The sequence below is a fragment of the Macrobrachium rosenbergii genome, chromosome 43 (assembly GCF_040412425.1).
Source record: "Macrobrachium rosenbergii isolate ZJJX-2024 chromosome 43, ASM4041242v1, whole genome shotgun sequence".
In the NCBI taxonomy this organism is placed as follows: Eukaryota; Metazoa; Arthropoda; class Malacostraca; order Decapoda; family Palaemonidae; genus Macrobrachium; species Macrobrachium rosenbergii.
Window position 1 is genome coordinate 24814125 of NC_089783.1, and position 15725 is coordinate 24829849.

At 42.0% G+C, this 15725-nt stretch overlaps 1 protein-coding gene across 10 annotated transcripts in view; it reads left to right on the plus strand.

The window, feature by feature from the left end:
• Positions 1-5893: 5893 nt before the first annotated feature.
• Positions 5894-15725, plus strand: part of LOC136828667 (ATP-binding cassette sub-family C member 5-like) — a 323720-nt gene continuing 313888 nt past the window's right edge. For 6 of the 10 annotated variants that reach the window (XM_067086733.1, XM_067086731.1, XM_067086734.1 and 3 more), the window contains exon 1: positions 6176-6412. The gene's annotated coding sequence lies outside the window, so the exon portion shown is untranslated. Of the gene's footprint in view, positions 6413-6482; positions 6593-15725 lie in introns of those variants that run through there. The other 4 variants (XM_067086736.1, XM_067086729.1, XM_067086727.1 and 1 more) reach the window with 3 other exon arrangements.

Below are 15725 nucleotides of genomic sequence, written 5' to 3' on the forward strand. Positions count from 1 at the left end.
AGTGCACCTAATCAAGTGGCAGACATTTAATGCCCAGCGGAATATTGTCAAGTTGTATCCCAGAGACAGGGACACAATCCGGAGGATATGATATATTTGGTAAGCCAGTGAGAGCAAGTTGAAGATTTAGAGGTGATAGATCTCAAACACTCCTTTTTACCTTGAATAACGTAGTAATGTTTAGCTTGAGACTGGCAACAGGTTTTGACAAAACTCAAATTGCTGATAATTTTTGCATCGTGCAGTAGCTTTTCAGATGCAAAAAAGCAATTGATTTTGGAATGGAATTTAATTTTCTTGACGAGATGGTCAGTTGGTGGTGTTAAGCTAATTCCAGCCAAAGGCCATTTAATAATGAGTTGGAGACTGGAGATTCGTGGCAAAAGTCATATTTCATATCCATCTGGTGTGGAATTATAGGCCTAGTATTATTATTATTATTGGTGAAGAAATCCACAGTGGTGGAAGTGTAAATATATATTGGAAATTTATATACAAACGAGAGCTTTCGAGAACCTGCTCGATTTTTCTTCTCAATCTTACTAATACCTTAGAGAAGTCATGGAAGTAAAAAGTTTGAAAAAATAAATAAGAAATTAAAACGTGTTATTACCTGAACGATGAAATTGCCTATCTTCAAGTTACGACCGGTTTTCTTCTGTTAACACGTTTTAAATTGTTATTTATTTTTTCAAAACTTTTTACTTCAGTGACTGCTGTAATGTTTTAGTCAGATTGAGGAGAATCGAGCGGGCTCTCGAAAGCTCTCGTCTGTATATAAAATTCCAATATCTATTTACACTTACACCACTGGATTTCTTCACCATTTTAGTGACTCATGCTACTATGACATTATTATTATTATTATTATTATTATTATTATTATTATTATTATTATTATTATTATTATTATTATTATTATTATTATTTCAGTGCTCTTTTTCTCTGATTTTGATGAAAATCTAGGGGTAAGTGATGGTTTTCTTAATTTTTTTATGTCATGCCTATTTTTCATGGTCACATACCAATTTGAAGGCCAAAATATCATCGTTTTTCCAGATCTCGTAAAGTGTGATATCTAGAGGACTCTGGTCTTCAGATTCCCTGTCAGGATATTTAACGCTTAAGTGGTGAGGTTAATTGGGTGAGGGTGGGCTACTAACTCCTACAAAAACATATCCGTCTTACAGTTCCTTTATTACCTGTTATTATTATTTCAAGTCGTACTGCACTGGATACATCCTGACCTGTTGGAAGATACAGATGTGACACTATCAGTAAAAATAACATGAGGGAGATGGAAGTTCCATAGTACTATACAGTAGGTATCTGTAGCATCCAACAACTCCCCTTTCCCCGCTGCCATCATCATCCCCTCCCCCCCAAAAAAAACCAGCTTTGAGTGGATTGCCTTGAATTTCGTAAAAATATATCTCAATTTGATGTCCAGTTTACCTAGATCGGGAGATTTTTGTATCATTATGAATATTTTAAACGCTAAGGACAGCATTTTTGTCGGTCTGGTGGATATTTCTCATGACTAAATATCCACAGACTAATGGGAGTGGAGGTATCAATTTGCTTTAACAATCATAAAATGTTTTTAAGTTTCTAGCATTATTGCTACAGTGAACAGCTGTTCCTCAGATTAAATTATAATATGAAGACAGTGTCTTTTAATATCGCTTCTGTGCTGCATTTACTTTAATCATTTCACTTTCATTTGGTTTGCTACGTAATCCCACTATAAAAACTTTGTGAGTGTCGACTTGATGAAGGAAGTGCCCTGTCATTAATCACAGAAGTTGCTCAGACATGCGGGTGCATTAACGCACATGAGAATAATCTCTTAGTGTTTGGTGTGTTTATTTCAAGGACAGGACTTCTCAGTTTTCTTGAAATTTTGTTTTGTCTCGTATTTTTTTTTTTATTTCACTCGTCTTTTGATTAATTTTTTTATCAGTGAAACTCTCAGAAAATTTTGCTTGATTTTAAGCAAATGAGTACAGATTTACGCAACATGCCAATTAGTCATTTTTATGATCCTCCACGCTCATTATTATATTATAATGTGCCATTTGTCAAGAAGCCAGTTGCTTTGAAATGATTAATTCCAGACGCTCATTTTCTTCCAGTTCATTGTCTTCTCCCGGCTGTGACCTTGAATAACTTGGACAATTTCGAAAGTAACGCTTCAGAATTTATGACGCCATTAAACGAAAGCTCCAGAGTATTTCCCATTTCACTGAAGTGCCCAACGGATCGGATTGCTTTGGAATTTTTTGCAATATACTTCGAATTACTAGTGCTTTGGTAGGGAGATTTCCACTCATTCAATATTTTAATTATTATTGAAGTAAAAACTAAAGTTTGGCCTAAACCTGTGTTAGTTATCCCTTAAGGTTCAAAAACCATGTGACGCTATTAAGAAGGATTGCAGCAATTTTAGAATGTTCTATATTTACTATTATTATTAGGTTATTTAACAAGCCAACTAAGCTTCCATAGAACAGGACGCCACGCTGTGAAAAAGGATCGAGCATAATAATGCCTCTGTTGGCATTTTGCAATAGACTCCATTACTGTAGGTTCGTTTGCTGTTTTTTTTTCTAATTTGTTAACTAAATCTTTTTAAATAATTCGTGGTTTTATTTTTTTTTGGGGGGAGGCGGACATAAACGACCTGTATTCCCAGGAAATCAGTAAAAATCTTCTTGTATTTAAGATTGTCCCATTGCTCAAGTAACCACATTTTTTTTTTTTCTTCCGAATCAAGAAAAACTATGCTTTCATTGCTTCAGAAAATCTACATACACACACTTGGGAAATAGGCGAGCAATCCCTACATTTTAGCATGCGTATTCTTTTCCCTGGGGTTTCGAACCCTCACTTGACTCATTTTCAAGACCCACAAAACTGGCCGTATACTTTTCTTAAACCCGCCCTTACTTCCTCCGTCAGGACGGACGTTCCCTGCTGATGCAAGGGTTCACAGGGCTACCCTAACCTGGCCATTCAGACTCCGGCGTCATCCAGGATTGTTAGACATTAATATACATTGAGACCAATACCTGGAAGTTAATCCAGAACGCCATGGGTTGACCGGGTTGAGTTTGTCCTCGCCAGTGCTTGCAACGTAACTGGACTGATGTATTAATATACATAACAGTTGTCATTACGTAGGAGAGGATGCAGGTCGTCCCGCATGAACGCGTTACCTTCCGCCTGGGTGACTAGAATGTCCCAGTGAGGTCCGGTTCCAGCAGCACTGCACTAAGAAAAAGTGGAATTGCTAACTCTAAACGAAATGGGATATGAACGAGCGAGAATGCTAATGATAAATATTGTAATCACTGATTCTCTTAAAGAACGCTTAATGGTGTCTCTGAATTTAGATTTTTTTATTTCAAGAACGCCCTTTACTAACTTTAGTCAGTCCAATAATATCTGCACATTATCGCTGTGGCTTCTGTTACGAATATGTATCTGAAAGAAATTCATAATTAGCCACTTGTTACAAACACGTATATCAGATGGTGGAAATGGGATGATACGGATTCAATGAACAGAGCCTAAATCCGGCATGCATTATGTACTGCAGAGTCAATATCAGCTTATACTTCTCTTCATGGCTCAAAGGTCAAAGTCACTAGCGATCGCTGTTTCCAAACCAGTCAGTGGTTCATATCCTACCGGTGACGAAACACGCATCAATCTTGATTCCTCTAGGATGTAAGTTATTCCAAGGGTATAGTGAACTGAATATTAAACGCTATATGTGGCTTAATATTTTTGGAGATGTGTGTGTATATATATATATATGTGTGTGTGTGTATATATATATATATATATATATATATATATATATATATATATATATATATATATATATATATATATATATATAATCACACATCACACACATACACACACACACACACATATATATATATATATATATATATATATATATATATATATATATATATATATGTATATATATATATATATATATATATATATATATATGTATAATCACACAGGTGAAAAAATAAGACTAGATGTAGGTCCCGAGTGGTTTCGACTTACACCCAGTCTATTATTTTTATTTATTTTTCTCCTGTTTGACACGTGATAAACAAACCATGTGTTGATGTGATTATAATCATTCATATATATATATATATATATATATATATATATATATATATATATATATATATATATATATATATATATATATATATATATATTATATATGTGTGTGTGTGTGTGTATTGTATATACACCACAAATAAACATACACGCACACACATTATATATATATCCAAGAGTGAGGGATGAATGAACACAGGTTACTTCTGCTGCAAGCTTTAGAAACCACCGTCTGTCTAGGGGCAGTAGAGTCGTAGACGTTCTCACGACTATCTATGTCTCAGGAATATAATCCCTTTCGATACTCTGGTTTCTGTTTAAAATACCTAGCATTAATTATCCTTATCCATTTTGCCAGCTTACGGTGTATAAATAACATAAATACGACATGCTCACGTTTAACTATATATATAGTATACTTATAAATATTTTATTAACATGAATCCATTTATCCTAATAACGGATAGCTTCAGAGAACAAACAACTCAGTACGCACTGCAACGTTCTTACTTTAACTGATGTATCGAGGATGCATCCCTGGTTCAGTAAAATTTTAATAGCATCAGTAGTTTCGTACACCTTCACAGAAGACTCAGTAGCAGCATGTTAAACTTCATAGCTCTTTCACACTATTTATCCAACCCTTGTCTAAGTCCCGCTCTCCTTCTCGCAATCACTTGAATTATACACCTTTCACTAACCTGCCATGCCCATTCTTTCTATGAAATGGCGGTGGGCAAACGATACAATGCTGATTGCCGATAGTTAATGACATCTGCAGAAACTAGTGAAAGACTGAAGCGGCTGCAAGAGGAAAAATAGAATAAATGTGAGCAAGATTTAGGTTAGGAGATGGACTAATAAATCGTATAGGTATCGTAAAAGAATGGAAGCAGTCAATTTGCATAGATATTTAGGACCTGATATATAATGGCAAATGGCAGAATGAGAGAGTAGGTGAACCTCATTATAGTTGAAAAATGAAGGTAACAGATTGTGTGCAATATTTTTTAAGAGTTTCGGAATGTCTATGGGACCTAAATTTGGGATGATCGACCGGATTGTTGAGGTAACTTTTCAGTATGAAAGTGGTGTGTGGATATTGATGCTGTTGACATGAATTATGATTGAGATGAAATGAAAAGACAAAAGATATCTAGATATGTAGTAGTGAAAAATTTAGCATTGATGAAAGGATGGCTCCAGGTATTTAGAAATGATCGGCCATGGGTTATAATGGAGGAAGTTAAACTGGTGACAAACTGTATTACGCGGAAGCGTTACGGAGTAGTTGAAGAGGAAAACCTAAACAGCGCTGGATTTAAGGTTTGGAAGTGGAGTTGTACAAGAAGTGCCTTGATATTTTGGAAGCTAGAGAGTGCGTGCAATGTGTAGTAGGTTTGACGCATTACTGATGAGCCTCTGTGTCGGTCTATGATTCTTCTGCATCAGTGCAATGTTATGGAAGTTTTCTACACGTGTCTCATCCAAAATTGAAGAATGTATAAGGGTTCAGTATTTACTTATCTGTTCTATGGAACCACCGCAAGCATTGCTAATGCACGGTAAGAGAATCCAGTATACTGAAAATTACCTGGTGTCTGCTTATAGCACCAATTACTCGCTGCATGAAAACTCTTCCTCATTATTGTTTCTGGGTCCTGCTTCGTTTGGGGGACCACCCAAACCCCATCAAACCGGACCCGGCGAATCAACTTTTATTATGGTAAGTTGGCAACTCGAGTGGGGTTGCGTTTCTTGTCAGTTTGTTTTGGAAATGTTCGCGCCGTCCAAAAGACTGTAGTGACCCTAGCGTCGGTTTCCCGTGGACAGTTGTCTGACATTTTTATATGTGTAAGTGTAAACTGCTGTTTGATTGTTCTAATGCATATTTTAAAACACTTTTAACTGGTATTATAAGAGGACTTAAGATAATATGTATTACAAGAATACTGCTGCATAACGTCTCTATCGAGGGAATGGAACATACTGAACAGCCGATTGTATCCCGTGAGAGCCTAAACCCCTGGTTAACCACTTAAGAACGCGCTAAGTGTTACTAGATTCGGATATTTTTTTTATTTACTCCTACGCTTGTCACAGTGCTGTAAGTTTAGGTGCCCATAGTTTGAACTTCTCGCTGTGTCATGGAGAGTGATTAACACATATTCGTAGTTGTTTGACAGGGTAGTTATTCCAAGTGCGATTATCGTGTAACTATTGCGCGGGTGAACACAACAGGTGTTTGAAGCTAAGGGTAAGTTGTACGACATGTGTTGCTTTAGCCAGTATCATCTTAATGATCAAACTTACGGTCTAACTTTAGTCTTGGTTTTAGCGTAGCTTTCGACGAGACATTTAAAAGATGAATAGATTTATTGAGGCTGCATTTAAAGCATTTTTGTATCAAGTGTAGAACAGGTGTGTTGTAAAATAGGTAAGGATAACGACAGCATTCCTAATGATATACCTTAGCCTTGGCTCTCTCGGGCTGGCATTACGCAAATAAAATAAACATAAGGCATGACGGAATAAGTTAAGCCTTCTTTTAGCCTATTGCTGTCTAGAGACCGGTGATAGACCAGGCTATAAAATTTTTTCATAATGCTAGTCCAAGGCCTAAAAGAAAGCCATTTTACTCTGCTCTAGCCTAATACTACAACTCGATATCCTATTGAAGTTTTTATTCTGTGCTCTTGAGTCTCTCGGTTAAACTACGCTATAGAGCAGCTCTGCGCGGACTGTTACTTTGGAAATTGATTTTTCCTATACTTTTAGTGGTAGAACTATATAGTAGCTAGAACTATATAGTAGCTCTGCATTGGCGACGGCACTATAACTTGACTTTTTCTATAGATTTTTGGTTGCTAATTATGAATTTACCTTTAATTTTTGGCACTCGAGTGTAATTAACCTATAATTAACCCCAGAAGTCCATCCAAAAAGGGGTTTCCATACGCGATCTTCACAAGACAGAGCACGGGTACATCTGTTTCGAACGGTTCATATCCCGTCCGGCAAGTGAAATAACTTGTTAAAGTATGGGTACCAAACACCCCCTGGGCCAGTACTAAACACGGCAAGGGACATTCCATTTGGCCGACAACAAACAGATGCACCGCCAGTATCAGAACCTCTATAAGTGTAGAAAAAACCAGTTGAAAAGGTAAAAACAGGCACAGAGCTAATATATAGAATTACCCTTTTAGTGTTACTGATGAAGGAGGTGGTGTTGTGTATTGTTGGTCAGTTATTATTAACCTCATAGCCTATCTTTATCCAACATGGTTGGGGACCATGTAGGAACGTGGGGTTTTGGGTTGGGGATGAAATTGTTCTGTGCATACGCAAGTCATTAGGGAGCCATATGTTCAAGAATGGATTGGCTAAGGAAACCTATTATAAATGAAACTATACTAACCTAACATACCCTAACCTAACCAAACCTAGTAGGCCTTGTTGCTTAGCCAGGGTGTGGGCCCCCGCTGAAGGAAACTCCACTTTTTACCAAAAGTTCCCCTGTAACACTGCACATATCCTACATGATATTATTTGAGGATGGCCAGCTTACATTAACACATCAGTTCTGAGGTTAATTACAGTCGACTGCCAAAAAATAATGGTAAATTCTTGATAAGCAACCAAAATACTGTAGAAAAAGTCAATTTCCAAGTAATACCCAATGCGGAGGTGTTCTATAGTTCTGCCAGTCTCTTTAATACCCTATGCTTTATATGAAAATCATAATAAAATCAGTCATTGCATGGTATTTTACTTTAAATCATTATTGCATTTTGGACTTGAAAATATAATTTTCCCATGTTTTAATGCGTTTTGAAAGTTTTCACATTAATTTTGTTAGCAAATGAGAACTTTTAGATACTGTTGTTTGAGATTAAGCCAGCCTTGTGCTAGCACCAGCTCTTGCTCCTTGAGCTGCCCATATAATGTCTAGAGGTAGATGACCCCACCTTTATATCCTGCCATTTGGGGGACCAAAGTGGAGATTTGGGTGAGAGGAAACACTAAATGATTGAAATACAAGAACCTTAATCCCATTGATACCTCTAATTCAGATTAAGTCAAGTTAATGGAATGTTTTCATGCTGATGTGCACTAGGGTAAGAACCTGGTACCCTAGGTTAGGTTAGATATGATTTGTTATTTGCTAATGAAACAAATGTCAAAATCATTAAAAGCACATATTAAAACATAGGAAAATTATATTTTCAAGTCCAAAATCCAATAACGACGAAGTAAAATTTTACCCCAAACACGGCACTCATGGGAGTGATTGTGGTATTAAAGGAAAAATTTACTAAGGAATCTGTCAAATTAATACTCAGTTGTTCCGACACGATATACAAACAGTCAGTCCTTTACATTAGGAATTACTTTTAGCAGAGCTGGAAACAGCCGTTGAACTTTCGAACAAGGTGGTTAGGCAGTTAACTACCATCCGGGAGGCGGGAGTACTGCCTGCCAGGATGTAAACATTCCAATTTGCTTTTGGCCGTCATACTCTGCAGATTAGTTTCTCGCACTCTGCCCTGACCGTTGTTTTCCTGGTGGGATCTTTCTTGTTTTTCCTACTGGTATCATTATAAATGTTGATAAACCCCGTAAGCCCTCCTTCCCCCAGCGTGTATGCCCTGGGGTGGGAGGGAAGAAGTGCAACAGCTTCCGCTCACGTGTAGATGTGGACCCACATGCCCTTTACCCCACCTGCAGAGGACATGAGTGTTCTCGCAATTCTCCCTGCCCGGATGTAAACATTCCAATTTGCTTTCGGCCGTCATGCTCTGCAGATTAGTTTCTCGCTCTCTGCCCTGACTGCTGTTGAGCTGTTTTCCCGGTGGGATCTTTCTTGTTTTTCCTACTGCTATCATTATAAATGTTGATAAACCCTGTAAGCCATCTTTCCCCAGCGTGTATGTCCTGGGGTGGGAGGGAAGAAGTGCAATAGCTTCGGCTCACGTGTAGATGTGGACCCACATGCCCTTTGCCCCACCTGCAGAGGACATGAGTGTTCTCGCAATTCTCCGTGCTCTGAGTGTTCCTGGTTTGCCGAGCAGTGGGCGAAGTTTGAGGGGAGGAGACAGTACTGAAGGAAGCCCGCCAAGACATCGTCTGAGGTGGCTAATCCGTTGGGATCGTTTCTCCCTCCCGGCAAGCTTCCCATTCTGGCTGCCTCTCCTGGGGTGAGGACTCCCCCTCGAGGTCATGCCCTGGTTGCCAGTCTTTGAAATCTGCGTCTAAGACTGGTTCTGTGCCTGGCTCTTCGATTTCTTAGGAAACCAAAAGCAGCCACTCCCCATTTTTAGGAGTCTCAAAGGTCACTCGAATTCTGTGAATCATGAGCGCTCTCTTGACAAGAGGCATGGGACGAGAGAAAGTGCTGAGACACCCAGGTGTCTTGGTGCCGAGATGCCAGGTGTCTCAGTTTCGAGACGCCAGTTATCTCAGTGCCGAGACGCCAGGTGTTGCAGTACTGAGACGCCAGGTGTTGCAGTACTGAGACACCAGGTGTCGCGGTGCTGAGATGCCAGGTGTCGCGGTGCCGAGATGCCAGGCGTCGCGGTGCCGAGACACCAGGTGTCGCGGTGCCGAGACACCAGGTGTCTTGATACTGCCCACGAGCTCCAGGTGTCTTGATACTGCCCGCCAGATGCTTCAGTTGCTTGGCCGGGTTTCATCCTTGTGTCTTGAACCTTAGTGTTTGAGCATGCAGGACAGCAGGTACAGAATTCCCCTTTAAACCTTCTTGTCAAGGGGCCTCAGCCTCAAAGGAGTTTATAGTTTGGGAAACTAATGCTAGTTCATGGCAGGCGAGTTCCGCCCTGTCCAGTTCGATTGTGTTTGCACGATCGGCTCAAACTTGCCAGCCCCGCCCAGCCCCTGGTCTCGTTTGCGAGACTGGCTCGCCTCGGCTCACCCCGCCTGCCTCCCATTCCACTACATACCACCCATTCGCATGATCAGCTCTGTTCAGTGCAGCTTGGCTCGGCCCCACTCTGTTTTTCCGAATCGGGCCCTCGGTTCTGTTCAAGTGAACTTTATGCTCTTCCCAGGAAAGCACTTTGCCACGGCACAAGCGCTCTTCTTCCCCCGTGTGGCAATAATCTCCTTCAGTTGATCATCACTCACAGTCCACCTGTCCTGTTGGTCTTACTGGCAGGGCAGGTAGGGGTACTCTTTCTCCTCACCTGTTCTCTTTTCCTCTCGGTTGTTCCGAGAGGTGCGAGACGGACAGAGGGAGCTCCGACGAATTTGTCTTCAGAGTTTGGCTGCTTGGTGTGCTTTGGGTGTCGGTCCCCCGATTGTCTCGTAGTGCAACGAGGTAGCCAAGGAGGGATTCTCAGGATCTGTCAAGGTCTCCCTCCAAGGAGAGAGGTATAGGAGTTTCACGCTTCAGAAGCAGCGAGGGTCTTCCTCTTCAAGTTTCTATTGCCCTTGTTTCTCGGAGAACTTAACACCAATTCGTCAGTGAGAGGATTCCTGAGACAGGACCACGTCTCCCCCAATGAATAATCTTCATCCCTCGCAAGCCTTGCAGTTCCTGAGGGGTGGAGAGTTTCGGGGGCTGCCAGGGTCCTTGCTTGCGAGAGCTTTCTCAACCAGAAGAATATTATTCTTTCGACAGAGTACGAATTCTCCTTGCCTCAGAGGGTCTTGCCGACTGCAGGTTGCTCTGACTCTGCCTCACCTGGACTGGGTTCTCTCTGCTTCTCCTTGCTGTGAAGGGTATTCTCTTCTACAACGAGAGGCGGCGATTTTGGAGGGCACCTGCTGGTTTCCTCCAGGCAGTCTCCTGATAGAACCACGATCCATCACTTTTAGGCTTTCTCTCTTCGGGTACGACCATTCCTGGAAAGAACCCTGCCTTCTGGAGACTGCTTCTGTCCGGGGGTGGGTCTTCCTATACCAATCAGCAATTGGTGGGTAATTCTGGTGCCAAGAAGAAGGACTTTGTCCTAATTCGGATCTCCGGTTTTGTAAGTCTCGAGTTGGCTCGACCCTTAGGAATGAACCTTTACTTGGTTCTGCCTTTCTCTTTCAGAGATTTGCCAGATACTGCGGCAATCAAGGTTCGGACCAGGGAACTGCCTTGTCCTTTGGACAATGGTCAAGACCTTTGGGTCTTAGTCATCTCGGCTTGACCTTGAGTTCAAGCCAGCCCCCTCAACTCTTGAGAAGTTCCAGGCTTCGGAAGAAGATCGTGGAACACTTAGCCCTCTTCTTCCCTTCTGGGAAAGTGTGCATAACTGTGTCTCTTTTCACCCTCTTTTCCATAAGGGAGGAGGGAAGAAGGGGACAGAGAAAGAAGTATTGATCGGGAAGAAGTTCTACTGCAGATGCCTGGATGAAATGATACTTATCGAGTCTCTGGACCTGGCAGTGACACTGCTGAGACCTGGGAATGGATTCCTTCAGAAGTATCTTATTTCCCTTGGGTCTCAGCAATTCTTTTCATCAAACTTCCATCCCTCTTCCTCTCCCCTGCTCCTGATTCGTGAAATGCCAGCCTGGATAGAGTTAATCATCTTGATATCCTGTCACCTTGCAGAAGCTTCCCCATGGTAAAGAATGAAGGAGGTCTGCTTCCATTAATCCATCCTTCTTTCCTCTTCGAAGTATGAGGAAAGAGTTAGGCTAATGCTTGATTGAAAGAACCTTCGAACATGCTTGCATATTCCCCTCACATCTTGTGTCTACAGTACTTCCAGATTCACCGATGGAGGAATAGGCGCAAACCTGTAAGACTTCAACTTGAAGGTGTGTGACTGAGGCGATTAGTACGCTCTCATCAACATCCAGAACTCAGGGCAGCCTTTTGGCCTTCCAAGAATTCAGGATGAGTTTAGCGACACTCAGTGGTTTCGTTGAACAACAAAACCACAGTAGTGGCTTATGTCGACAAACAAGAGGGAATCAGTTTTTCCTCCTGTTTCATCTGTCGACATTTGCAGGTATTCAAGTGTTGTATAGCGCACTCGATAGCTCAGTTAGCCAGACACATTCCCGGTGGAGATGTATTGGTAGGCGAGCTCGGCCTCGGGTTTGAGTGATCGTGACAGAACATGCTCTTCACTCTTTTCCTCACAAAGATTCACAAAGAGACTGTTCGACTGAGAGATCCTACCGTCTTTTGTGTTGCCTCCCTGCACAACAAAGTTGGTAGTTTTCTCGCTCCTTCATACCAGACCCAGGGGCTGCTACAGTGAGGCATGCTGTCTTTTTGGGAAAAATTGATATCTACGTTTTTCCCTCTGTATTTGTCTGTTTCGCTAGAGGTTCACAAGCATTGCTCACCCCGAGTTACAGACAAATGCTGGAAGACTTTGCCTTTTGCCTGACCTGATAGCTCTGCTTCCAAGGCATCGAGAAGAGTTTTGCTTAACCCAACCTCATGTAGCAGCTACGCAAAGAAGCAGTTCTTCAGGCAGTACATCCCTGTGCGTTCAGGACTGGGAGACCTTCCAGCTTCCCTTGCAAGCATAGGCTTTCTCACCGAGCGGCAACAGATATAGCTGGATATCTCTTGAAGTCCTCTGCAACACTGTCCCAGGGACTGGATCCGTCTTCACTGGTTGGTGTCGTTGATGGAACTTCTTCTTGTGTCAGGGTCGCTCTTCAAGTCTGGACTTCCTCGTCTTCCCCGCCAAGGGTTGCTTCTCTTCCTTTCATTTGTGAAGAACATAGGCCCTTGCAACATAGTCTTCTATCTGAAGTAGCCTTTTTCTCCTTAGTCGAGATTTAGCTACGGACAAGAAGCTTCTTTGGTCTTGCTGTCCCAGGGAACTGTTCCGTGGGTGGCATGTGACTCTCGTTTAGGGTTCTTGTCCAGTGCTGTGCATGCACCCTTACGAGTTGTCAGACAGAGATGTGCCTCTTAGGACCATCTCTCATCTCATTGGTCTTGGCATAGAAGATGGAAGAAGAGGTGAAGGGGATCAATACCTCGACTCCCTCTCAGATGTCGTAAGTGGACTCCGAATCCATTCGCATCTATTGTCGGGTTCAAGTCCTCCTTGTTCCTCATTTTCATGGACTTTGTATCGATGATCCAGATCAATCGTTACCTTGTCCTATTAGGGAGCTGTGGTACTTTTCAAAAGGCTCAACATTCCTAACCTGGATGTTGTCGGCGTTTTCTCTAGTGCTATCTCTCCCAAGGAAGAAGTGTCTAAGGACACATCTTTCTCCTGGTTGCGTGAAGCAATCTAAGGAGGTACTTGGCAGCTGGTGATGACGATACCGGTACTTTCCACCTGAGAGCTCACGAAGTCAATGGCTTGGTCCATCCTTTGCATTTTGGAAGTTTCTGCCGGTCTGGAAGCAAGATGTGGTCTAATAGACCACCCTCTTGTCCTCTTGTCTTCTTCCTGTGGTCTTGCCGACAGGCCCTGAACCTTTTTTCCTCAGTCCTGTGGTGGCTGCCCAACAAGTTGTGTTTTTCTTAACTGGCTCCTTCAAAAGGACTAGTAGCATCTCACTAAGTTGTTGGTTTTGGAAGTGAGGAGGATACCGAGAGTGACTGGCCTCTTCTCCTCCTCCTTCCTCGTCTTCCTACTTATCCTTCGGGATGAGAATAGGACTCGAACCAGTACTTGCTGGATCTGGCGTCTGATGCAGCAAGACAACATATCAAGCACCTGTTGTATGTTTCTTCTAGAATCATAGAAGCAATTCTGCTTCTTCCTCTAGCAAGGGGAGGAAGGAGAGACTGGCGATAGAGACAGTTGAGAACGAGAATTCCCCAGGGTTCTACAATCATCTCTTTGTGGTGCCAAAGGTGTCAGGGGGCTGGAGACTCGTTTTAAACGTCGGCGCCCTGAACGTCTTCATTCAGCAGACAAACTTCAGAATGGAGACACACCGTACTGTCCTGTCATCCATTCGCCAGGGAGAGTAGTGACATCAGTAGGCATGCAGGATGCATATTTTCACATTCAAATACACTAGGAATCGAGAAAGTATTTAAGGTTTATGTATGGGAACAAAGTCTCAGTTCTGCGCCCTATGTTTTGGGTTTTTGACGGCAACACAAGTATTTACCAGAGTTCTTGCTCCCCTTGCCAAATGGCTTCTTTTGGTGGTTATCAAGATCTCCCTATACCTCGACGATTGGCTCCTTCGAGCCCAATTGAGGGAGAAGTGTTTAGAGGACCTTCAACGAACTCCCACCTTAGCGCAGTACCTTGGATTGACAGTCAACTTTCAGAAGTTCCGTCTGATTCCTGCTCAACAGATTCTCTATTTATGGATGTTGATTAACTCTCGGAGTTTTCAGGCTTCTTCCCCGAAAAGAGTGGAGTCTTGTCTGAAGACAGTAAACAAGTTCCTCAACCTCGATCACTGCTCCAAAGAGAGATGAGCCTTCTGGGAACTTTATCGTCTATGGAGCAGTTCATTCACCTAGGCAGACTTCACATGAGACCCTGCAATTTTACTTAAGGGTCAGCTGGGACAGTTAGGTTTTTCCAGACATCTTCAAGTTTCATACCTCCCCCGAGATCAAGGAAGACCTGCTCTGGTGTAGTGTAGAAGGAAGACTAGCGGAAGGGAAGTCTCTTTTTCCGCTGAGCCCCAACCTAGACCTTTACTCCAAAGCATCGGACCTAGGTTGGGGAGCTCTTCTTGGGAACAAGGAAGTTTCTGGGACATGGTCGCCAAACAGAGAGAATGTCATATAAATGCCAAAGAACTGAAAGCAATGCACCTGGGACTTCAGTTTTCAGCATGGAAGTTTGCGGGAAGACAGTAGTGGTCCATTCAGACAGCACAACTCTACTGTCCCACATAATCAAGGGGGAACATACTTTCTCCATTTACGAGATAGCAAGGGAGCTTCTTTGGACGGATCAAATCCGAACATCTCTTCTGACTCGATTCATCCAAGGGAAGTTAAACGTTCTGGCAGACGAATTGAGTCGCCAGAAGCAGGTTCTTCCCACAGAATGGACTTTGGATCATCAAGTGTGCCGAGATTTATGGAAACTTTGGGGGACACCTATTCTAGACCTCTTTGCCACTTTCAGAAATCATTGACTCCCTCTGTTTTGCTCACCAGTACTGTACCAACTCTCTGGGAAGGAGAGGAGCAACCCTTGAAAGATGGTTCAGTTTGTTTTCTGCTGTCCTAGAGTTCACACAGTTGTTGGAATGCAGCTTGGTTTTTTGGAATTCGTCTTGTTAGCTTCCATTTTCAGTGAAGTATTGTAATTGATTGCCTTCAGCACTAGTTTTTTGTTGTTTATCAACTGATTTTGACTTCTGTCCAATTTTGATTACTCTGTGATTTTTGTGTCAACCAGCTTTTTTCTTTTAACAAGATTTGCCGATCGGCTTTTGCATAGTTCTGTAGTTGCTTATGAAGATCACTGTTAGGCTAATTGTCCTTCAGGAATGTGTTTTTCTCAGTGAGTATTAACTTTTGTAACTTTTTGTCTAGTTTTTGATTGTGTCAGACTCTAGCTCATCCAGTTTTTGGTACTGCAGCAAAGGCTGCAATACCAGGTTAACAAAAGCTTCATATGACACTCATACCATTTGTTCTTCTTGCAGAG